Raw genomic sequence first — 25651 nt, 5'->3', positions numbered from 1 at the left:
GGCCTCATAACCACTCTCCTACCCCTCAGCACAGTAAGCCTGGACACCTCCTCCAGTGCCCATAGCCCAGCTTCCTTCATGATACAACACATGGAAAGAAGAATGCTTGGTCACCTCTGTGTGCCCCTCCCCAGAGAGCACTAAGCCAAAATCCAGGACAGGCAGGGGCTTGGCAGAGAAGAGGGGTCAGTGCATGATTGTTGAATGAATGCATAACTGGGAGCTAGAAATAGAGTTAGGGGGGCAGCCAGACCTCTGATTGGGGTGAGGAGAGCACTCCAGGCAGGGCCAGTAAACAGTGTCAGTGTGCAAGGAGGGTCTGGAGAGGCCAAGATAGAGAGAGCATAAAGGTGATCCTGAAAGGTTGGGTCACTGCTGAGCACTAACTGAATGTGACCTGCAGTCCTTGCCCTACACCCGAACAGCCCTGGAAACTGGCTCTCACCTGGGAGTTCAGGACCCCACTGGCCATGCTGCTGAGGCACAAGCAAGACCTAGCTCAGCTCCATGGTAGAGCCAGCCAGCATCGCCCTGCCCCACTTGGGTCCTGCTCCCTGCAAGCGGGTGTCCTTCCTGCTCTGTGTACCTCACAGGGAAGGGACTGTGGGGTGGGCACTCCTCCTCTGCTCGCTCTCCCAGCCTCTTGGGGAGTCGAAATGTACTTTTCCCTTTCCTAATTAACTCCTGCCACCAGGCTTAGAGCAAAGGCTGATTTATTTCTGCCTCTGTGCATCAGGCGACGGGCTATTTAATCTCAGCTGTGCAGACTCCACCATACCATCTCAATGAAACGCAGATCCCTCATCCCTCGAGCATCCTGCCAGTGCCCTTCCATCTTCCTGGTATCCACAGCTCCACCACCGTAAATCACATGGCCTCTCCTTTATAACAATGCCCTCTGCCCTTTGGCTATACCTGTCACTCGGCTTGGGACTCCGCCGAGTCACTGTCAGCTGCTCACTTTTGTCAGCAGACCTGGCCTCGGGGCCGCTGGAATGTGGGCTCAGGTGTCCACCCACCTGGCCCCACATGGCCAGCACTCTTGGTGTTCTGCCCATTTCCCTTCAGCCAAGGGCCAGGGTCACCTGCCAGCAGTCCACACATGTGCCATCTGGGGAGTCCTTGGACAGGGAGCATGCTCACTCAGCCCTTGACAAACCAGAGTGCCATGGGGGAGCAGAAGTGGTTCAGGGAACTGATAATGGGGAAAGGGGGCCCATTATTAAGTAGTGAACCTCTGACAGGTGGGGACCAAGTGGAGGGCAGTTAGATCACTAGGAATATGCCCTTGTGAGAGACAATGGCATCCCATCCCCTCCTCTTCCTCTATTTTTCATCCTGGCCAGCATGAGGTGAACAGGCCCCACTGCCATGTGCTCTTGCCATGACATACTATGCTGCCACCGGGGCATAGCAGTAGGGCCAAGAAACCATGGACTGACCTCCAAAACCATGAGTTAAATCTTTCCTCCTTCTAAGTTGATTATCTCAGGTGTTTTATCACAGTGATAAAAAGCTAACACAAATTTTAAAAGAAAAGTGTGATTTGTAACATTCACCCATTTCTCTGATATAAATATCCTCACCCATGGCTCATTTCAAGTAGTAAGGAAACAATGCTGAAGAAATGTCAACAATGAGTGTTGGTCATCTGGTCCAAGCTAGCCCCAGCATACCACTGAATGGGAGGGAGGGAACAATGGCCCCGGCTCTTTGCCTCTCCTGAAATAATTGCCAGCAGGACTGAGCCCCAGCTGCCTACAACTACCACCCCTCTGTTGTGGGTTGCACTGTCTTCTCAGAAAAGGTATTTTCGGGGCCGGGAATTTACTCAGTGGTGCTGCCACCTGCCTCGAAAGCACAAGGACCCGAGTTCAATACCCGGTAACCCCCCCAAAAAAAACCAAAAAAAGGTATGTTCAAGTTCTACCCACCCCGCATACCTGTGATTGTGACCTTATTTGGAAAATGGATTTTTGCACATGGAATGGAGAAGAGAGAGCACTAATCCAACAATGGTGTTCTTTTAAGAAGAGGGAGACTTGGTGTTTAGATGTTACTGTCATTAATAAAGTTAAGAATGGTCAATGCCCCCCCAAAAAAGAAGAGGGAGACTTGGACAGAGACACAGAAGCAGGAAAAGTCCATGAGGACAGAGATACTTCCTCCAAGCAAGGAAGCTGAGTGACAACAGAGACCAAGGCTGGAGAGATCCATCTGCCAGCCCAAAATACCACCAGAAGCTGCAGGAGGCCAGCAAGGTCCTGCCTTAGCAACTTCAGAGGGGAGCCCATGGCACCTTCATTGCAGACACCCAACCTCCAGAACTGAGGAAACAATTTGCTTATTTTAATTTTTTTTAAAGATTTTAAACAGGATTTGTAATCTGACTTATTTTTTCTATTACAAATGTATAAAAGATCCATCAAATCAGTTTGCTTATTTTAAATCAGTGAGTTTGTGGTACTCTGCTACAGCAGCAAAACATTTTACAGAAACTAAAGCTCCTGTCATATCACACCCTCAACTTATCAATATCCTACCCTTTATCAGTATTGCACCTTTTACTTATCAATATCCCACCATTTGCCTACCAATATCACACTCTATCAGTATCCCAACCTTTATGAAATAGTATTTCTTACATTCTGCTGACCTAGTCTGGGTCCCCTTGGAAGGCTCCACGCTGCAGGTGGGGTACAGGTCCCAGGATGCATTTTTTTATGCTCAGAAAGAGGAGGGGAGAGGACAAGAGCACCACCAAGCATACAGCCCCTGACCACAGCAAGCCTTATATGGAGTTCAAAGTCAAGTGTAGGGAAGGGCGTAGTTGTAAACATTAATCTCATCCACACATCCCCATGATACATGCAGGAAAATGGTGTTTCTCTGCCACTCAAAGCATAAATTGCTGACTGAGTTTGTGACAGTGGGGACCAGGCCTGATGGCTTTGCAGCGAGAAGGCCCTGGCATGTCTTTCGTGAGAGAGTCACTCCTACCTCTTGCAAGGGCAGAGCAGGTCACCCCTGGTCACTCCCAGGTGCATCTTTGCCAGCATCTTTCCATTCCATCCATGACACTCTAGGGAACTCACTGTACCTGACCTCGTGTTGGCTTCAAATAAACAGGCTGATGAATAACCTGATGGCCACAACCCAGTGAGGGAGACAGGTGCCTGCTCTATGTGTAGGGACAAAATCAGCTCCAGGACAAATAAGTCACATGTCCTGGATGCTTAGGGATGGGGTGAGGAAGTTGATGGGCATTCATGGGAAGGAACAGACATTTGGGCTGGGTATTAAAGGATGATAGGAGCCTGACAGGAAGATGGGAGGAACAGAGGGGCCCGTTCTTGGCAAGCAGGAACAAGGTCAGAGCATGGATAACATAGTCGGCATGAGGACTTCGGGGAAGCTCATGAGGTGCAGCTTCTTAGCTCTACCTGCAGACATGCTGATTCTATGGGGTCCAGCAGGCCTGAGAACCCACATTTATAATAAGTCCTCAGATACTGCTGCTGCTGCTGCTGCTGCTGCTGCTCCACAGATCACATTCTGAGCATCTCTGGGCTGAAACCCTGCCTTGCAGAAAAGAGTCACCAACCTAGTCCTGGCGCACCATGCCAACTGCTGGACAACATTCCCAAAGCTACAGGGGGCTTGGCCAGGTGACAGGTTTAGACACTAGAAGCGCACAGGGCCACCAGGGCCTCTGGGCTGCCCACTGTGCTTCCTCCCCAGAAGCCTCTGTCTAGAAGAGGCCAGGTGGCATCTCTAGGGATGTGACTTAGGTCACCATCATCTGTAGGTCCAAGGACCCTAGCAGTAATCATTCAATGGACAGATGGGGAAACAGGCACAGAAAGGGCAGGGGCTGCCTCAGGGCACACAGAAAGTCAGTGCACAGTGAAACTAGGAGTCTGATGAGGCCTCCTTGTGTGCAGATCTTAAGAGCCAGGCCACACGTGGATCTCATGGAGCAGGAGCACTTCAGAAAGAGGACAGTGTGACAGACAGTGTGGACCTGTGTCACACAAACATACCCATGTGTATGATGACCCCTCTTCCTTTCAATCCCATGACCCTCCCTGTCCAGTGGTCAGCTGTCCCTTTTGGGTAGAGAACTTAGGGTACAAAATCTTCACCCATGGGCCAGAGATTTAGCTCAGTGGTGCTGCCACCTGCCTCACAAGCACAAGAATCTGAGTTTGATCCCAGTACCAAAAAAAAAAAAAAAAAAAAGACAAAATCTTCACCCACCATAGGCAAAACTGAAACAAAAAGATAAGAGGCTGAGGTGATGCATGTTTATTAATTTGATTTAATCTGTGTAAGATTTATACATAGATCAAAGCACCACATTCTAGCCTATAAGTATACACAATTATTGTCAAATAGAGAAGAGAGAAAGAAAAAAGAGAGGAAAGGAGAAAGAAGGTTTAAAATTAATGAATGCAGCATTCCCTAGCTGTTTGATATAACTGTGGAATAATGTGGGGCCAACAAAACTTAGTCCTCATTTAAATGTACTCTGCAAATTGCTGAGAGATTTTTAAGTCTTCTTACCACAAAAAAATGATATGTAAGATAATGCATAGATTAGTTCAAATGAGCCATTCCATAATGGATACGTATTCCTAAACAGCATGTTGTAAATGGTAAATATATATAAGTGTTATTTATTAACTACAAAGCAAATTTTTAAAGAACAAATAGAAACACTTAACACATAAAGGAAAGAATGCGAAACCTTGACCATTATGTGAAAGCAATGCAACCCCAGAAAGGTGAGGAAAGAAAGAAGGATGTGGAGAGGCAGTTTTGAGATCCTGTCTCAAATCAAAATAACTACAAAATCTGTATGATTTTGTGGTCAACCCTAGGCTACAGCAAGTTCAAGGACAGCCTGTACATCATAATGAGACCCTGTCTCAAAACAAAATAACTACAAAATCTGTATGCTCCTCACCCCCTCAGAGACAAAAATGCCTCTCCAGGCCAAAAGAATGACATTGGAATGTCTGAGTATAAACGACCAAGTTTATATGCAACCAGCCAAGAAGACTTTTTCTACTATCAGAACAGGTGATCCAAATTTTCATTAGATCGACATCTAGAAAAACACAATCCTGGCTCTGCAGCACCAGGGACAGAGTGAGAAAGGCCACCCACTGGCCCAGAGCCTTCCCATGGCACCTATGAAGGAAGCCCCAGAACCTGCTTGTGGAGGCTAAAGACAGGATTGGTAACCCAGCCTTGGGGAGAAACTGAGAGGACCCCTGGGGCTTGAAGCATGCCCCCCGATTAGGGCCCTGCAAAGGGATACAGGGTTCCATCAGCTGATACTGAGGAGTGGCCATGCCAAGCCACCCTTTCCCAGGAGGCCAGGGCCCAGGCTACTGGGCAGAAGGACTGGACAGTGGCAGGGCTAGTGGCTGGATGGAGGTGACAGTCCCAGGCCTCATCTCCAGCATCTGCCTCCCCAACACTCTTCTGCATACCCACCGGGGAGGAATGAAGATGAGGACAAATAAATAGTCACCTGCAGAACACATCTGTGGCTCACACAAGAGTTGTCCCCATGCCCTGCACGCAATGCTGCATGGCCCATCTGTGGGTTTCCTTGTGTGGCGTGAGCGGCCTCTGGTGGTCAAATGTGGAATTTCAAGACTTGTTAACTGACATCCCATCCCAAGGGCAGTTGCATGCGGCATGCACCAAGATCAGAGTACAGCACACACCTGAGGATCTGGAACAGGGAGAGAGATACAGGGAGCACAACTCCCAGGAAGAAGGTATTGCATTCATTCATTCCCCTAAGCATTTACTGAGTATCTACTGCATGTCAGGCATTAGGAGTAGAAAGATTAACAAAATAAAGCCTAAGGTGGTGGCACACGCCACTAATCCCAGGACTCTGGGAGGCTGAGGCAAGAGGATCACAAGTTCAAAACACATCTGGGAAGTTTAGCAAGATCCTGTCTCAAAATAAAATAAATGGAGGTATGGTCGTAGCTCAATGGTAGAATACCTCTGGGTTCCACCCCAGGAGCATCAAAAAGTAGGAGTGGGGGAGAAAAGAAAGAAAGATGAACAACAGGATCACATGCCTGGCTTCATGGCCTTTATATACTAGGAGGCAACAGATAACAAGCATGAGCGTGGTAGGATCATTACAAACTGTGTCAGGGGCTGTGAAAATTCACAAAGCTCAGGATTAGAGTCCAAAGTCTTTCTTTGCACCTCAGCAGAGATCATCTCAGCCTCCTCTCCCAGCATTCACCTTAGCATGGGCTCTGGGTCCCAGCCCCATGGAGCCCCGCAGGCCCTGGCCCATGCCCCACTCTCCGGCTGAGGTGCCCTCCACTTCCTCACCCTGGAAAATCCACGTGCCCACCACAAATAACCCTAAGGGTCACCTCCTCTTGAAGCCATCCCTGATACTTCATGGGCAGGACTAGCCACCCTGGCATTTGTGCACTTTGTGTTGCCCCCCACAAAAGGTCAGAAAGCAGAAGCCATGAACAATGGATCTGGAGTGCAGAAGACCCCACCCTGGCTCCTACTTTTCCAGCATGGGGTAGATTTTGTTTGTTTTGTGGAACTGGGTATTAAACCCAGGATATTTACACTGAGCTTCATCCCCAGCCCTTTCTTATTTTTATTTTGACACAGGGTCTCACTAAGTTGTTAGGTGGCCCATGCTGAGCTCTAACCTGGAATCCTCCTGCCTCAGCTTCCTGTAGTGCTGGGATGACAGACAAGCACCACCACGCCAAATTTTGTTTCTTAACCTTTCTAAGCTTCCATTTCCTTGGCAGAGAAAAATGAGGATTATGATGGATCCATCTCCTAGCTGTTCAATTTAAGCACTCTGAAAATCAGTAAAGAACATGGAGCATTCCCTGGCCCAGAAGGAAGCCATCAAGGACACATTAGCTTCGAGTGTCACTGCTACTGCTACTACTACTACTACTACTATCATGATGATGATGATGGATGATGATGATGATGATGATGATGATGATGATGATGCCCATGATCCAGGCCAGCACCTGCTTGTTGTCTGGAATCCCAGTGGGCTGGGAGTGTCCTACCCTGTCTTGTCCTGCTGAGTGGCCCTTTTCCTGTTGTCCCAAAACTAATATCTCAGGGCTGCAGGCAGAGCAGTAGCCAATGAGCTTGGCCAGCAGCAGCAAAAGGGGTCAGAAGTGGCAAACATTATCCACCCTCTGCCACCAGCCCCTTCCCTTTCACAGCCCTGCAGTAGGAGGAGGAGAAAGCAGGGATCATGGGCTGGATGGGGTGGTGGAGGGAGACTAGGGTTCTGGAGACCTCACCCAGGCCTCTTGATGTGGAGAGGCTGCCTTGAACACAGGCGGTGCCTGAAGACAGGGCACCCTGCCTCCTCCTCCTCCTCCTCTCTCCAGCTGACTCTACAGAGCAGGACAAAATAGGCATGAAGCTTGATGTGCCGTGAAAGTTTTAGACTCAACCAAACCAGCCTTTTTATGTCAAGGCAGCCAGGAAGTGACAGGAAGTTGAGCTTGGAAAGGGCAAGGCTGAACCGACTGAGTCACCGGTGAGAAGAAAGCAAGCTATTTCCTGTGTCCTCCCGGAGGTCAGTGTCCAGCACTCCATCCCATCTGTCCATCCACCCATTCATCTACCCATCCACCCACCCACTTCTTATCCTTCTATCTTCCCTTCCTTCCCCCATCTGCAGTGATGGACTCGCTCCTATGTGCAGGCGTGCAGGCTTCCACCTTACCTAGATGGGCACAGCACCTGCCTCGTGAACACAGTTGGAGAGACAGATGTTAAATCTATATTTGTACAGAGTTTTAAATTTGATAAGTGCCAGGAATGAAGAAAATCTGGGGCTCTGTGAGGGGAGATCACAGGATTTGGGCCAGTTTCATAGAATGAGGGAGAGTTTGGGATCTGGAGAGTCTTTCTGAGAAAGCTGAGCTCCAAAAGGGTAACCATCTGGGGACAATTGAGGAGGGACCTTTTTTTTTTTTTGACTGAGAGACAGTGGAAGCCAAGTCTCTGAGGCAAGAGCCACCTCTTGCCAGGGCAGTGAGCAGGGTTGGCAAACTGCAGAGGTTGGGCTGGTGGGAAGGTGGGAAAGGAAAGGTGAAGGGGCTGGGTTTTTGAGCATTGTCAGCATCCCTCTCTTTATAATGGGGTTTTTGCACTTCTAGAATTGGGCAAGGGAATTCTCCAGGGTGCTGCCGGACACACTTGGAGAGACCATTACTGTCTTGAACAAATGAGCACATTTGTAAGGAAGTGTTAGTCATGGACCCAGGCCTGTGTTCTGAGCACTTCCCTACTTGTTTTTGTTTTGTTGTTTTTATTGCTTTGGTCCTGGGCATTGAATGTCAATCTTCCCACCTACAGAGCATGTACTCTACCACACTTCCTGCCACAATGTCCTGTCTGTACCCAGGTTCTACTTACTTGTCCCCAACGCCAGAAGAACATGGAAGGAACTGACAGGATTTTAAGAAACAAGGTGGCAGGTCTGGCTTGACCTCTGGCTCTGACCAAGGCTCAGGCATCATGGGCTGGGCCTTGTCACTAGTTCATTCCTAGAAGCAGTGCACAAAGCCTTCCATGATACTTCCCAGAGGAGCATGCTGGTGCCAAGGGATGCCCTTTGAGAATCCTGGGGATGCAGCTCAGTGGTAGAACATTTGCTGAGCACATGCAAGGCCCTGAGTTCCTTCCCCTGCAGCACACACACACACACGCGCACACACACACACACAAAAGGAAAGGAAAGAAAGCTTGTCTGCAAGCCAAGAGTGGTGACACATGCATGTAATCCGAGCTACTCAGGAGGCTGAGGTAGGAGGATCTCTAGCTTGTGGCCAGCCTAGGCAACACAGCAAACTTTTAAAAATAAGTTGTAAAACAAAATTTTTAAATTCTAAATTCTAAAATAAAAGAAAGTGAAAGGAACAAAGCAAGCTTTAAGGAGACCAGAGTGTGTTTTGGATGCATATGTGAGACTTGGCTGGGTCACAATGCCCAGACATACAGTCAAATATTATGCTGTGTGTCTCTGTGAACGTGTTCTGGGACAAGATTAACAATTAAGTCGGTAGATGTGGAATAAGACATAATGTGGGTGGGCCTCATCCGGTCAGTTAAAGGCCTGAGTAGAACAGAATGACCTCCCTGGAAGGAATTCGGCAGCAGACACTTTTGGACTTGATCTACAGCATCTGCTCGCTGGGTGTCCAGCCAGCCAGCCCACACCGCAGATGTTGGGCTTGCCAGTCTCCAGACTGTGTGAGCCAATTCCTTAAAATAAATCTCAGTATGTACACACACACACACACACACACACACACACACACACACACACAATGTCCTGCTGGTTCCATTTCTCTGGAGAGCCCCACCTCGGCAGAACCCCCGATTTTGATTGTCCCTCTCATCGAGCTACCAAGCTCCACAGGGAGAAAGGGCAGGGTGCAAACAGTGGGCTCCTGCCCAGTGGGCAGCCCTCAGAGAGCTTCTGGAAGGTTCTCCCAATGATTTCCACCTACAATCATTGGCATCCCCCTGCTGCAGGAGTGGAAATGTTTCCCTGGGGCTTTGGCCAATACAGTAGAGTCAAGCTCTGGCTGATAGAGACCTGAGGGAGGCAGAAACCTGCTTGGCCGCTGAGGACTCTGCTGCCTGAAGGGTCTCTCATCTGACAAGACATCCAGCTGTCCCCTCTTCTCAACCCAAGTCTTTACTTTCCCACAGCCTGGTTTCTTGTCACAGATTGCTTGTTGGCCTGGGAAACTGGACACCCAGGGGCACATTGGTCCCAGCTCTGCTATTACTCAGGAGTATGACAACTTGAGGCACAGTAGGTGGCAAGGTGTTGGCAACTCGAGGCTCCCGATTCCCAACCACCAGGTGATAGGAGTGGGTGTGTCAGTGCCCTTTCCACTCCACGGTTTTAATTCTGAAGGCTCCCCTCCAGGAATCACCAGAAAACTCCTGCAGGTGCTGGGAGTGGGCTGCTGCAGTAGATGCTTACTTAGCATACTCAAGGCCCTGAGGCCACCCCCAGTGCCACAGAAAAAGAAAGAAAAACGGTGCTTACATAGCATGACTTCCGGGACCCCTATGAGCAGGCATTTCTTGGGATCAGGAATGGTCTAAGCAAGGTGGTTCTTCACTAGTTATGAAACAGCTGCCCATCTGGGTGGCCAGAGCATCTGGCTCTGAGGGTCACCTGAGCCAACCCCTGTCCCTCACGTGAGCCCCAGCCACCTCGGACCGCACTGTTGGCCCCTGAGCTGCTTCACTGGCTCTGCTAGTTCACCCTGGATGCAATAAACACAAAACTGCTCATCACAGTCTCAGCGCATCTGGCAGGGGAATCAGAACCTGATGGCTTGATTACAATGTCCCCTCCAGACGCACAGTGACATTTTAGTGCCATTGTCACAGTACTAAGAGGTGATTAGCCCTGAAGGCTCCACCCTCATGGGTAGGATTAACGTCATTGTAAAGGGCAACTCCAGCTCCTTCTGCACCCTCTGCCCTTCCACCTCAAGAGGACTAAGCAAGAAGGCCCCTTCCTGGTGCTGACATCTTAACCAAGGACTTCTCAGCCTCCAGAACTATGGGGAAATAAATTTCTGTGCTTTATGCATTACCCAGACTTGGCCATTCCGCTACAGCAGCACAAAACAGACTGAGACACTGGCCATGAGCACCAAAGTGGGGCATCTGTTTTCAGGCTAATATCTCCACCTGCTGCTTCCTTCCTCAGCAACTGAGGTAAGAGCGGAGCCCAGAGCAAAGGGGAAGGTGCCCCCGAGGTGCTCTGTCCCTGGCCAGTCGCCACACCAGCTTAGGCCTGTGTTCATGTGGACACCTTGAAGGGACCCAGCACAGATCTAGAATTTAAAAGGGAATCAAGGTTTCTACATTTTGCAGATGGGGAAACTGAGGTTGTTTGTACATGGGCCTTTGAGGGAGCCAAAAGGGTACAGCACCCATTCTTTGGGCGTGTTTTTGTTTTTAGCTTTAGCATGTACCAGACCAAGTTGTTCTTAGAGAGGGGGGAACACAGTGACACCGCAGACATTGGCAGATATTTTTGGAGCACAGTTGATCTCAACAAGGAGCCTGAGCACTGTTTCTGGGGACACCTAGCCATATGAGAGCTGACTGCAGGGACGTAGAACCTGTAATTATCCAGGTACTGATTGCTATGGCAACAGAAATGAAGATGTAAAGTCAACATGATCTTGTTTATTCCAGCAACCTATGAATCCAGAACCAATATAGTCAAAATGGTTATACTTCCAAAGCTGATATATAGGTTTAATGCAACTCCAACCAAAATACCAATAACATTCCTCACAGATCTAGAGAAAACAATCCTAAAATTCACATGGCACTAGAAGGTAACCAGAAAATCAAAAGCAGTCCTGGGCAACAAAAGCAAAGTACAAAGCATCACAATCCCAGATTTGAGGTTACCACAAGCCTACAGTGATCAAACCAGCATGATACTAGAACAAAAACAGATGGGTGGATCAATGGAACAGAATAGAGGATGCAGAAATAACCCCAGGCACATTCAGCTATGTGATCTTTGACAAAGGGGTCAAAAATATTCACTGGAGGAAAGATAGCCTCTTTAATAAGCAGTGCTGGGAAATTTGATATCCATATGCAGAAAACTGAGTCTAGACCCATATCTCTGACCATGTATTAAACTAAAATCAAAATGAATCAGAGATCTAAATGTTAAAGCAGAAACAATTAGCTGGAAGATAAAGTAGGTACAACTCTAGAAACATAGGCATAGGCAAGGACTTTCTGAATAGAAGCCAGTTGCACAGAAATAATGCTAAGAACCAACAAATAGAAGCACATCAAATTTAAAAGCCTCTGCCCATCAAAGGAAATAACCAACAGAGTGAAAAGATAACCCTCAGAATGGGAGAAAAAGTTTCCAGCTATTCTTCAGATAGAAGATTAATATCTAGACTATTAAAGAACACAAAAAAATTAGACCCCCCCCAATATAAAAGACCAAGTCAAAAAAATGGGCAACCAGGGCTGGGGATTCAGCTCAGTGGCACCATGCCTGCCTCACAAGCACAAGGTCCTGAGTTCAATCCCCAGTACCAAAAAAAAGGGCAACCAAAATGAATAGACATTTCTCAGAAGAAGTACAAATGGCTAATAAATACATTAAAAAAACTGTTCAAAATCTCTGGTCATTAGAGAAATGCAAATGAAAACAACATTGAGGGCCAGTGGGGGTTTGGCTCAGTGGTTCTGCTGCCTGCCTCACAAGCTCAAGGCCCCGAGTTCGATTCACAGTACAAAAAACAAAATAAAACAAACAAAAAAACACTGAGATTCTATCTCACTCCAGAAAGAATGGCTATCACCAAGAAATCAGATAATAAAAAATGCTGGCCAGGCTGCAGGGGAAAAGAACCCTTCTACATTGTTGGTGGGAATGTAAACTAGTACAACCACTATGAAAGTCAGTGTAAAGATTCCTCAAGAAACTAAAAATAGAAATTCCATTTGACCCAGCTATTCTCCTTCTAGATATCATCACAGAAGAGTTAAAGACATCATATTATGTGCCATATTTATAGCAGCACAATTCATAATAGCTAAACCTATATTCCCATCAAAAGAATGGATTAAAAAATGTGGTATTTATACACCATAGAGTACCACTCCGCATACAGGAGTCATTTTTAGATAAAAGGATGCACCTTGAGACTACAATATTAAGTGAAACAAATCAGACACGCAAGTTTAAATATTATATGGCTTATCTTATGTGGGTGACTCAAAATATAAATAATGAGCAAAATAAAGGGTAGATAGATAATAGGAAGATCTTTTTCAAATGAGAAGCGGGAAAAGAGATGGAGGGATTGTGGAAGGAGGGAGGGAAAGGGGATGGAAAACAAGAAAAATGGAAACAGATCTTTTGCTTTCTTCTAAGCAACCATCCTGCATATACTCAACAATAGATAAATTTTTTTTAGATCGGTACATTCAGTTTTTAACTTTTTTTCTTCATAAACAGGAGAACTCTTACAATAGTAGACTTTCTAAAGTAAATACTATCAAAATACAGCTTCCAAGTAAATAATGCTCTACAAAGGAAATCTGCGGTAATGCCTGAGGTAGGTGAGAAGGGCTGTGCTGAAGGGGAACAGTGGAACAGGACTGGAGTGGAGTGGGAGCCAGGAACCCTTTCCGGTTTGTGACAGAAAACCCAGCTGTGGAGTGCTGAGAGGAGAAAGCAAGATAAGACACACAGTTACCCACAGCAATAATGGCGATGCAGGAGCTGATGTCCAGGGACAGTAGGCGGAAGGGCATGGAGGTGCTTATCAAAGGCAGGAACCAGAGGCTGGCTCATCACACACTCCCAGGGCCAGCACCGGATAACATGAAGCTTCAAGGTGACAATCACTCCGGTTCTGGCCCAGACCTGTACTTCTTTCTCATGTGTACAACCTTGGACAATCGCTGCCCAGCTCGACCCCACTTAGGTACAACAGGGTCCCCAAGCATTAAAAGAACCCTATATCATGTTAATACCTTCGCCCACAAAAGCTCATGCCAGCAGAAAGGGTCCATCTTCCCTCTTCCAGGTGGTACTCTGGGGACCCTTCATTGTGCCTGTCATTTTATCTGGAGGACTCTGTCAACCTAGACCCAGTTCCCGGAATGCTCTGAATGATGCAGCTGAAGCACCTTTTGAAAAGTGACCGGGACCCCAACCCCATTCAGATCCAAGAGAAGTGGGAACCACTGACACTTTTCAAGCTGAGGATTAATTCTGCCAAGAAAGCTACTAGTGACAAGAAACAACCAGCTAGAAGCAGCTACAGAAAGATGTCATGTTTCCAAGTGCTTGGTCCCTCGGTGGCCCTTAACGGGCCTGGAAAGGAATAGTGGATCTCGAGACAAGTCATGTTTACTTTCTTTCTTTTACTGCCAAGGAGACAGAGAAAAACTGCTGAGGGACTGCTGTACAACAGAGCTGGGAGGAGAAGGACACCTCCTTCACTGCTTCCTTTCACTGCTGAGCACACAAAGCGTCAAGCAGAACTCCAGGAGAAAGTTCCGCAGACATCCATCTAGCAGGCTAAAAGCAAGCCAAAAAAGGGAGGAGAGGAAAAAAGGAAAAAATAAACCAAAACCCACCAAAAAAAAAAAAAAAAAAAAAAACATTGTTTACAGCTATGTACACAATAGTCAGTGTTCAGAAGGCCATTTGCCAGGAAACAGTCTATGCTGGTTGAAGGTCAGTGTGTGTGTGTGTGTGTGTGTGTGTGTGTGTGTGTGTGCGCGCGCGCGTGTACGCATGTGTGCACAGTTATGCACAGCTCTCCACAGGATGGGGGTGTACATCAGGATCACCGAAGTGCAACCGGTCACTGCATCGAGCTTCCTGTGGCAAAGGTTTGAGGCCGGTGTCCTGGGAAGAGTCCCCAGGCCTCGCAGAGAGAGTATATGTGTGCTATCATTTGGGGGGCCACCTCTGCACACCTCATCCAAGGAGAACACCTCCAGTCCCTCAGCACACTTCTGATACATTCAACTAGTGTAAGAGGTTGGATGCTTGTGTTCATTTTCTTCCATTCCCTCCACTGTGCAAGAACCATACCTCCATCACCACTGCGGTGAGGTTAGGTATATGAATTAGCCATAGAGAATGAAGATGCAGTGTTTTGTACTCACCTTTCTTAAGCGAGCAAGTGTTACATAAATAAAGCAGAAAACAATAAGATCCTCCCTTCCTCCAATATATAAATACCTATGGTTACAATTAACTTATTCTAAATCATAAGATGTTACTACTTTTTCCCCCAGGAAATCAGGGGTGCCTTGGAAGCATTACATAAAATACCATTCACAGCTACCTGCCTCCTTCAGCTGTTTCCACAAAACAAGCTGAAAACGTTCAGATGTTCTGTCTAATGCTCTTCTCAAGTCACCTGGGGCCTTTCTCCTGCCCTAGGCTACTTCTTGTCACGGAGGAAAGAGGGGACAAAATACTACAGCAGCAAAAATCCTGAACAGCTGGGGTGGGGGAGGACCAGACCCGCTACAGCTTTTTGATGTTTCATGTACGATACACCCAATGGGCGTACTGCACTTTCTGAGTCCTTTAGGACCATGAGAATAAGAGTGGCTACTTCTTTGGGCACTGTCTGAAGAGGGGTATGCTGTGCACAAAAGCGGGGGTCAATCCCACTGGGCTCCTGTAGAATTTCCCTACCCTTTCTGAGCTTTTCTGACTCCCCCTGCTGGGGCTTCCTAACCCTAAAATATGCTCTCTTTTCACCTCCTATTTATATATAGATTCAGAGCATCCCGTGGCTATACATAAAAGGCTATGACAACAAGCAGCTGAATCCAAGGAAAGGAAACCCAACCCCAGTGAGGCTCAACTGTCATTCTGCCGGATGGGAGGTGCTGCCTCTTCTTTTCTGATAAAATCCTCTCCTTGGTGGGGAGGGGAATTGTGCTCCTTGAGGTTGCTCACCCTAGATTTTGAAATCAGCCCTTCCTGGGGGTGGACCAAAAGGAAGCAAATTGTTTTATTATTGTTTTGTAAAACACTGTTAGCGTCTGGTTTAATTACTCTATAAAAACGTCATGCCTGGATCAAGAGACCACAGCCTCAGACTCATTGGCAAAATGATATTTGGTCCCTCACGTGCTGTCCCAGACTTCTCTACCCACCATGTTTCTGGAAAAGATCTGAGTGGAGAGAACTCAGGACACATAGCAGGCAGGCGAGTCTGTGACGTGAAAGAACCAGAGGATGGTGCAAAATGAGTGGACAGTAGGCCAGGAGAGAGGAATGCACTGTACAGTGGCTCCTAAACTCATCCTGTCGCTCCAAGAGGTTTCAGCTCTTTGGCTGTTCTCAGCAACTCCCAGGTACATACAGGGAGGATCGTTAAAGTGTTCTCCATCTTCCCTGAAGTGCCAAGGCAAACTTCCATGGATCAAAAGGGAAGAGACGAAGGCAGAAGTCAGGTCTCCAAGGGCCTTCTCAGTTAACAGTTCTTCCCAGGCAGCCAGGTCCCAGGAAAGTCAGAGACAATGGCCAAGTGGGAGGCAGAAAGCAGGAAGAAGAGGGACAGGGAAGAGGGACAGCCACCAAGCAGGTGCAGCTTCTATATATGTGTTCATGCCTGTAGTCTATCATCCAGAAAAGAACACACACCCCAGCCACACCCTGCCTATCTGCTGGACAAAAAGTTCCTGAATATCCCCCAAAGTGTTTCTTCCTCCTTTTGGGGAGTAGAGGGTGAAAAGTGATGATCTCTACCTGTTACTTCCTAAGCTAGGGGAACAGAAATGACAGGAGGCTGGCTGGGGTGACTCACGTTTCTAGAGACAGCATGGGCGTGCAAGCCAGTGTCACAAAGGCTTGTGTGGTCTGCTGGCTTTGGCACCCCCAGTGGCTGCCTTGCAGATGACATTTATGTACTTGCAGTGGAAACCTGGATGATGCAGGTGGTTGTAGCCACACCGGGCCAGCTTCATGCAGCTGGCGTAGACAGGTAGCAAAACAGGCAGGGCAGTGCCATGGAGAGGGTGCCCAGGAAGGACCAGCAGGTATAGCAGATGAAGCTGGAGCAGTCGTGGTCAGCAAAGAAGCCCCCACCATCCTTGGTACAGTGATAGAAGTTGCCCTGCACCAGGCACATGCACGTGCTGTAGTTGACCAGGGACTGGCCTGAGTACAAGCACGCCTGGTTGCAGAGTCAGCAAGAAGGCAGTGTCCAGGGAACTGAACATCCCTTGCATTTGCATTTCTCCCACAGGCCTCACACAGCAAGAAGCTGTGTTCAGCTCTGGTGGGACCACAGGGCCCTTGAGGTCCAGTGGCTTACAGTGAACCATCTCAGGCACAGCCCTAGACAAGGCCTGCTTGGCCACAGGAAGTGGGACCACGTGATCTAGGAGCCACTGGTCAGAGGAGGTGCTGTTGGTGCTGCTTACAGAGCTGGGATGCCCACTGAAGGAGATCCAGCGATGGGTGACATCCTGATCATAGTGGATGGGGTCAGGGCCAGCTCTGAAGCCCTATGGGGGTCTGCTTGGGGCCAATGGGGGGTGCCAGACCAGGGTGGTATATATAGTCATTCTCCATGAAGCTAGTCTTCATCTTGTTGACGGACAGGATGGAGAGTAGGTGCTGGAGGTGGATGTAGAGTGTCTGGCTGTCCAGAAGGGGCTGCACCATGATGGAGCTGGGAGTCAAAGGGATGCTCTGTGGGAGTGGGGGCTCCATGTGGTTGGAGGTCCTGGACCTCTCTGAGAAACAGGCTTCTAGGGGCCTTTGAGGAGCTACAGAATCACCAGCATCGCTCCTAATAAATTCCCCAAGTAGAGGGTCCATTGCCATTGTATCGCAGACACCAGCCGGAGAAACCCACAGGGCACCCAGTGTCCTGCAGTGCCAACTCCATGCTGTCAGTTTGGCTCTCTGCCTTGGCAGCAATACTGCAATCTGGAACAGGGCTTTTTAAGGGCCGGGATTTAGCTCAGCGGTTTGGTGGCCTGCCTTGCAAGCGCAAGGACCCGAGTTTGATCCCTGGTACCAAAAAAGTAAGTCTCTCATGCACTTAAACTGTTATAAGTTTGTATTTCAGGAAAAAGATATTTATGTCTTAGTAGAAAAACAACTATATTTTAGCCCAGGGATTTAGCTCAGCGGTTCAGTGGCCTGCCTTGCAAGTGCAAGGACCCGAGTTCGATCCCAGGTACAAAAAAAAAAAAAAAAAAAAAAAAAAAAAAAAAACCAAAACCAGTATTGTACAGGAAGAGGGCTTTTATAAATGGGAAGGAGACCAAGGATTGGAAGGAGTAGGGAGGGCTAGCATCACTAGAGACCTCACACCTAACTCACTCAGAGCTCTGGTCATTCATGTTGCCTGTCAATGCCTTCGTCTTTCTTAAGATTTATTTTGTGATCTTTAACACTTTATTTTGGATCTTTGATTTGTTTTTATTAGTATACTTATAACTTCTACTTCATATTTTTCCTCTGGGTTTTGAGATCTTTCTTTTACTTTATCATCTAGGTTTCTCCTTTTGTCTTCAACAGTTCTCACTGGTTTCCATTCTCTCTTTGATTAATTTTTCTAATAATGATTTGCTGTTGTTATACCATCATCAGACAGGGAGGTCCCCTTAAAGAGGAGATGGGAACCTCAACTCGGTCTGGGCAGGTTCTTGACACTGTCACAGAAAAGCATTTCAGGGTGCATCAGTAAGAAGCAGAGACTGATTTATTAGACAGAGTTAAAAAGTAAGAGAAAATCTGGGGGACTTCAGATTCAGGAGCTGGAGAGGATACAGCTCTGAGGGAGAGGATCAAGCTTGCCCATCAACAGAGGAATTAGACCAATTTTTATGGGTTTCTTGGGGTGGACTGGTTTGCCTGATCATGAGCTCAGTTCTGGTTTTACAAGATGGCTTGGAAGGAATCCTTATTGCTTAATCCTTTCTCCACAAATAAGTGTTTTTGCTGGGGGCAGTCTCACTCTTCCTGAGGCTCTGCTGGAACCCAGGGTGGCCACAGGTTTACAGAAATGACTGAAGACTTCCAGGTTCTAGATGGTATTTGAATGTCCCTGTAAATCTCTTATCTTTGTATTCTGAATTGTGAAATAGGGCTGAGGCAGGTCATGTAAGTCAGTGAGGACTAATCAACTTTGTTTTTCTAGCTTTTAGATAGATACTTCCTAAATGATTACCATGCCTGTATGCAGAGGTAGCAGGGATCTGACACAAAGCTTTAAGGCAATAAAGGAGACAGATACCAAATAAAGGTCACACTTTGTTTTTCTCCTCTCCCTTCATACAGGGGATTGAGGGCCTTTGTACTGAGCTACATTCCCCAGTCCTTTTTATTTTGAGCCAGGGTCTTGTTAAGTCATCAAGTTGTTCAGGTTGGGCTCCAACTTCCCATCCTCCTGCCTCAGCCTTACAGAGTGCTGGGAACCCAGGATGCACCACCTCTCCCAGCTCTGTGTTTAGTTATCTTTTGGATATCTGTAGGCCCAAGTGAATAGTCGCTATTTCCCTTGTTGTTGTTGATGATGATGATGATGTTATTGTTGTCTTAGCAAAAACAGCTTGAAAGTCCCCATCTGCATCAGAACAAAACATAAATCATGCTTTTAATGAGTAACAGGTTGAGGGACCAGGAGTTTGTCTGTGCTATGTCCCTGTGGTGGTGTCTGTCTGTGGCAGTACAGTGTCATTTTCTGCCATGAACACCCGCTGGTGAGATGGTGGTGGGTGTGAGGACCATGGTTACCATGGTAACAACGGCCATGGCAGTGATATGTTGCAGGAAGGGTGTGAACTTTCCATCTATTCACCATTATTTATCTTCTCTCTGGCACCTGGATCCACTTAAGTCTATTTTGATCTGGTTACTCATTACTCCTTGGCTTTCAGGGAAAACCATTGGGGTCTCCTACATAGTAAAGACAGATATGGTTGCCTCTCTGACGAGAACTAAGAGGGACTTCCTAGCCTTCACAGTGGAGAAAATCTCCCCTCACCCCAGGAATTGCTCAGCCCAGGGAACCTCAATAGGCCCTCACTAGGTGTAGAAGGAGGTGTGTATGTGACCACAGGAGACCATAGTCCATTGGAGAAAGCCATATCCCAGGGCTCTGAGCTCTGAATCACTCCCTCTCACCCTGCTGGACAGTGAACCCTGTGGCTGCTCCCCTCTCTAGAGATTTCCAATGGACCCTCTTTCACAGGTCAGTTGTAGGCCCTGCTATGGATTTCTCCCTCCTGGATGTTCTTTAGCTTGTGTTCTCATTAATAACACAAGTTGGGAGGAGCATTTAGTGTACCCCCTACCAATTTTTAAATACATGGTGGCCTAAGAAAGCACATCTGTGGATCAAGAGATGTTTTTGCCTCAGCCTCCCATGTACCTGAAACTACAGACTCCTGCCATCATGCCAGGCTCATTTTTTGTTTTGTTTTGTTTTCTTTTTTTGATGCTGGTAATTGAACCCAGGGCCTTACACATGCTGCACAAGTTCTACCACTGAGCTAAACCCACAGCCTCCTGGGTTTTTAATTTCTAACATCACACAATGTATTTTCCTTACAAATTATTTATCTTTATGCACAATTATTAGTCAACATTTGCAGTACCGGAGTTCCAAAACTCCATGATAATTTAAAAAAAAACAACCTCATTACAAATTACTGAGTGCCTATTATGTGTAAGGCCTTGAGCTAGGGTATATCTGTTAGCTTATTTAATAATTACCAAGGCCCTATTTTTAATCCTGATTTTACAGATAAGGAAACTAAGTCTCAGAGATGTTAAGTGACTCATTCAAAGTCACACAGCACTAGTGGATGGAGCCAAGTTTCAGGCTTTCATGCTTTCCCCCACCCCCACACCATCCATGGAGAACGCACAAAGTCAGCCTTCCTGTCTGGGTTATGTGGTTTTCCACCTACACTTCTCAATGAACAGCATTAGGTATCTGGAATTAAGACTCTTCTGTTTCAGTCACCTCTGCCTCCCTCCTTCCCTCCCAGCACTGTAGAGAGGACAGATGGGATAAAGTATGGGGAAGCACTTTAAAAATTATAACATGCCATATAAATGTAAGAGATTATTATTGAGTGCACAGATAAGCTTGTTTATTTCAAGCACTTTTAGCCCCTTGACAAGTGGGAAGGATATGTCCAGAGACCTCATCAAATTCCCAAATTAGATACCACTGACACCATATAATTTCTCCCATAAAATGCCGTAATGTGTCACTAAAAAATGTAAGTAACCCTTTAAAAGACTTAATGATTATATAAACACAGGCATCAGGCTATTTATAAAGTTATTTGTAAATGTTGTCTTGAGCACTTACTGAAACTGTTATGTGAATTATTTCTTAATTTTTTTTAAATTGAGACAAGCTCTGCTCTAACTTCTACAGTTTTCTCTTTTTTCAAATTTCCCTATTTTCTGCCTTAGAAGTTTTTATACTTCTTCACTTCTGTTATAAAAGCATTCTGTGGGAGGCCATTTTCACAAAGACACAGACTTTCTTTTTAATCATTTGTCAAAGATTGTAAAGTACTGGATAACATGTTGACTCAAGATACTCCAATTCTGAGGAGAAAGAAAATCGCAGAATAGTGATCAGTAGCAAAATTTAGCCTCTCTGGGATCTAGAATCCAGACAATGTAAAGTTAACAACTTGTTGAAGAAAAAAAGAGAAGCAGGTCACCAGGAATCAGGGAGTAACTGCCTCAAAAAAGTAGAAGCTACAGAGAAGTTGGAAAGATGGCCCACTACACAGAGAAAAGAAGGACACTTTTTTTTAACTTTTTCCCCAGCTCCTGTGACTCCTGGGGAGGAGAATCAGGTACCCCAGAAGCAAGATAAGCCCCTAGGGATGTGAGATCCCAGGAGAAACCACAGCAGAGCCTACTGCCTTTGTGAACTACAGAAATGAGGCTAGCCCTTCCATATAACAGGCAACAATCAGAGAGGGATTCAAGCGTGGGTACCCCCATATTGCCAGAGAGTGCTTGGTTAGGTGGCATTTCAGGAAGGGGTTGATTATTTAAATCTGGGACTCAGAAAATTAACAAACAGTGTCACTTCGGGGCTCCTAGTGTTACCCTCCCACAGTGACCAGAATAGGGACAGACATAGACAGGGAGAAGGCTGGAAAGAGACCCCTGAGAACTTTAAACTCAGGCCAGGTAGGACACGTGCCCCATACCCTGCAGAGAGAAGCCAAGCTTGAGTTGCACTTAAAAGCAGCTGGGTTTGAAAGTTCCTGCTGGCATTAAGCTTGAGCCTGTGCCCTGCAGCCAACATCCAGTACAGATCTGAGGTCTGGCTGTGTTCCTTGTCCACCAAAGTAAGCGAGAACACAACTCAGTGCGAATATCGCCACGGCTCTCACAAACCCAGAGGCTGTTTATGACAAACCACAAACCAGTGGCCAACATCATATTAAATAGGAGGAATTTGAAAGCTTTCCCTCTAAAATTAACAACTAGACAAAGATGTCCACGATCACCATTCCTGTTCAATATAGTTCTGGAAATATTAGCAGAACAATCAGGCAAGAGAAACAAATAAAAGGGATATGTATAGGAAAGGAAGAATTCAGATTATCGTTATTTGCAGATGACATGGTCTGTTAATAGAAGATCCAAAAAATTTCACCAAAAGATTTCTAGAATTTATAACAAAGTCAACACGTAAATATCAATAGCACTCCTGCACATGAATAATAAACTCACCAAGCAAGAAATTAGAGAAACAATACCTTTCACAATGGCATCAAGACAAATTAAATACCTAGGAATTAACCTAACCTAACTATAATACTTTGAAAAAGGAGATCAAAGAGGACCTCAGAAAATGTAAAGATACCCTAGACACAACCAATATAGTCAAGATGGCCATATTAAAAATCTGATATACAGATTTAACCCTACCCCAATCAAAACACCAATAGCATTCCTAGAGAAAACAATCCTAAAATTTTTATGGAACCAGAGAACTAGAATAGCAAAAGCAATCTTTTGGATAACAAGGGCAAGACAGGAGAAATCACAATTCTGGACTTCAAGGTGTACTATGAGGCTACAGTGATAAAAACAGCATGGTTTGGCAAACAAGCAAATAAAAAACAGACAATCGAATCAACAGAAAAAAATAGAGGATGTACAAACAACTCTAAGCACATTCAGCTACCTGATCTTTGACAAAGGGGCCAAAAACATTCTTTAACAAATGTACTGAGAAAACTGATGATCCACATGTTGGAGAATGAATTTGGGCCCATATCTCTCACCATGTACCATAGGTCAAAGACCTAAATAATAAAAGAGAAACACTTAATCTGCTGGAAGATAAAATAGGTAAAACTCTTGAAGACATAGGTATGGGCAAGGACTTTTGAACAGAACCCTAATAATATAAGAAATAACACCAAGAATCATCAAATGTTATCATATCAAATTTAAAAAATTTCTACCCACCGAAGGAAACAACCAACAGAGTGAAGAGACAGCCTACAGATTGCGGAAAAAAATATCCAGCTATTCCTCAGATGGAGAACTAATATCTAGAATATATAAAGAACTTAGAAAATAGACTTCCCCAAAATAAAAGACTCTCCAATGGGCAACTGAAATGAACAGATACTTCTCAGAAGAAGAAATACAAAGGGCGAATAAATATGAAAAAAATTCCAACATTTCTGGCCATTGGAGAAATGCAATTGGAAACAACACTGAGATTTCATCTTATTCCAGAAAGAATGGCCATCATCAGGAAATCAGATAACAATAAATGCTAGCAAGGCTTCAGGGACTGGGGGGAAGACCTCTTCATTGTTGGTGGAAATGTACAACCACTGTGGAAATCAGTGTGGAGATGCCTAAAAAATTAAAACAAGAAATTCCATTCAATCCAGGTATTACTCTTCTAGGTATCTTCCCAAAAGAGTTAAAAGCATCATATTACAGTGATATATGCATAGCCATGTTTATAGCAGCACAATTCACAATAGCTAAATCTTGAAAATGGTCTATATGTCCATCAACAGATAAAAGGATAAAAAATGTAGTATTTACATGCAGTAGAATATGACTCTTCCATAAAGAAGAATAAACTTGAGTCATCAGTGGGAAAATAGATGCACCTTGATATACCATAATGTTAAGTGAAATAACACAAAAGCTTACATACCATGTGGTTTCTTTATAGAACACACCGAAAATACAAATAAAGAGTAAAATAAAAGTGAGACAACAGGGGAAAAAAGATGGAAGGAAGGTAGGGGACAATCCAACTGGAAGAGAATGGAAGGAAAGGGGACATAAAAAGAAAAATTAAAAAAAACTTATGGAACATCTCAAATGTACATCAACAACAGAAAAGGTAAATATATTCATACAATGGACACTATGATTCATCAATACAAAAAATAAACCAATGACATAGCTGACAACCCAATAATTCTTACAACTACATTGAGTGCAATAAATCAGATACAATGCTGCAAATTCATGCCATAAATGTAGCAAATAACAAATGCAACAAATCATGGGCACTCAACATGGTTGTTAGGGAGTTTAGATCTCTGATTTAAATTCTTGAATACTAGCTGGGGTGGTGTTATACACCTGTAATCTCAGCACTCTGAGAGGCTGAGGTAGGAGGATTGCAAGCTCAAACTCAGCTTGGGCAATTTAAAAGTAAAAAATAAAAGGCCTGAGGATGTAACTTGATGTGAAGGCCTTGGGTTCCATCCCCAGAACTGAAAAGAAAAAAAAAATCCTTAACTATCTGGGTTCTCTGACAGAAAATAATGACTCCTTTAGTTTCTATTTTGCCTGGTGATTTAAGCAATCTAGCTCCCTGTGGATGAATAAGCTTCTCAATGTGAAGCCTGAATCTCTCCTACAATATCTTCAGATTCCTCTCCAGAAGTTTTTGAGATTATGTAAAGATTATTTATAGTGTTTAATAAAATCGCTTCCACTATTTTTTTTCTATCGACCATACCTCTCTCTAACTAGCAGGATATAGTTAGTAAAAGAGTAGAATTTCAGCTCGCCCTTTCGTGACACGGGGTCAGTGGTTTTTCTGTTAGTCTTCATCATATTTTATTCACCTGTATCTCGGAGAGAAGGCGGGTCAGGGACTGGATGATCTTTTAAGACCTTGGTTCCCAAATCTAACCCATCTCCTGAAGATCTTAAGGAACATCCTCCTAGTTTTCTGATTCAACAGACTTGGGACAGTTAAGAATCTCATAAGACCAGCTGACATTTATCAAGAATTTATTTTCAGCGAGGCATTGTGCTAAGTGTTTTACAAGTTCATGTTCTCAGTTTGTATCTCCACAACCATGACAGGTAGTCGCTAAAACGGGTTAGTGCTTACATTATGCAACCAGTACAACTAGTAACTTGCTGAGTGGAGAATTTAAACCCGGCCCAGCAACTCTAAACCCCATTCTCTCAATCACTATTCTATATAAAATTTTTTCGAGTAGCTCAGAGTGGTTTTGATGATTGACCAGCTTTTAGGAAAGCCACCCGGAAGCCACGCAACTCTAAAAAGTACCTTTGTTTGAAATGGCCCATCCCCCCACTCCATTGTTTCTGGAAGGAAAATGGCTTAGGAACAGCTTTCTTCCTACATATAACAAAAATAGTTGGATCTCTTATTCGTATTTCCAAAACTTTAGGGCCACGTCCCACTTTGGTACAAGAGGCTGCCAGTCTTACAGGCTGATCCAACCTGGGAACCTAGGGAGACTCTTTCTGTACACCTGGCACTTCTAGCCACGCCCCATGCCGCGAAACCCCCAATTCCAAGCCCTTACACCATGATTGACATGTCCTCAGAGCAATTATAATTGGCAGGGGCCGGCGGTAGCTCCGCCTCCTCGCAGACCCCGCCTCCCTTTCATTCTGAAAGAAAGAACCTCGCCCGGGCATCCAATGACAAGCGCCGCCACCCAAAAAATCCCGCCTCTTTTGACGCCGACTCCGCCCCGAGAGCGCTAGGAGCGCCCGCCCCCCCGCCGCGAT

At 45.7% G+C, this 25651-nt stretch overlaps 1 pseudogene; it reads right to left on the bottom strand.

The window, feature by feature from the left end:
- Positions 1 to 16449: 16449 nt before the first annotated feature.
- LOC104875371 lies at positions 16450 to 17365 on the bottom strand (annotated as a pseudogene).
- Positions 17366 to 25651: the final 8286 nt, after the last annotated feature.

Source organism: Fukomys damarensis, unplaced genomic scaffold (genome assembly GCF_012274545.1).
Source record: "Fukomys damarensis isolate Sample0158 unplaced genomic scaffold, DMR_v1.0_HiC HiC_scaffold_17, whole genome shotgun sequence".
Lineage (NCBI taxonomy): Eukaryota > Metazoa > Chordata > Mammalia > Rodentia > Bathyergidae > Fukomys > Fukomys damarensis.
The sequence above is the reverse complement of the archived record's forward strand: the minus strand, read 5'-3'. Positions and strand labels throughout refer to the sequence as shown.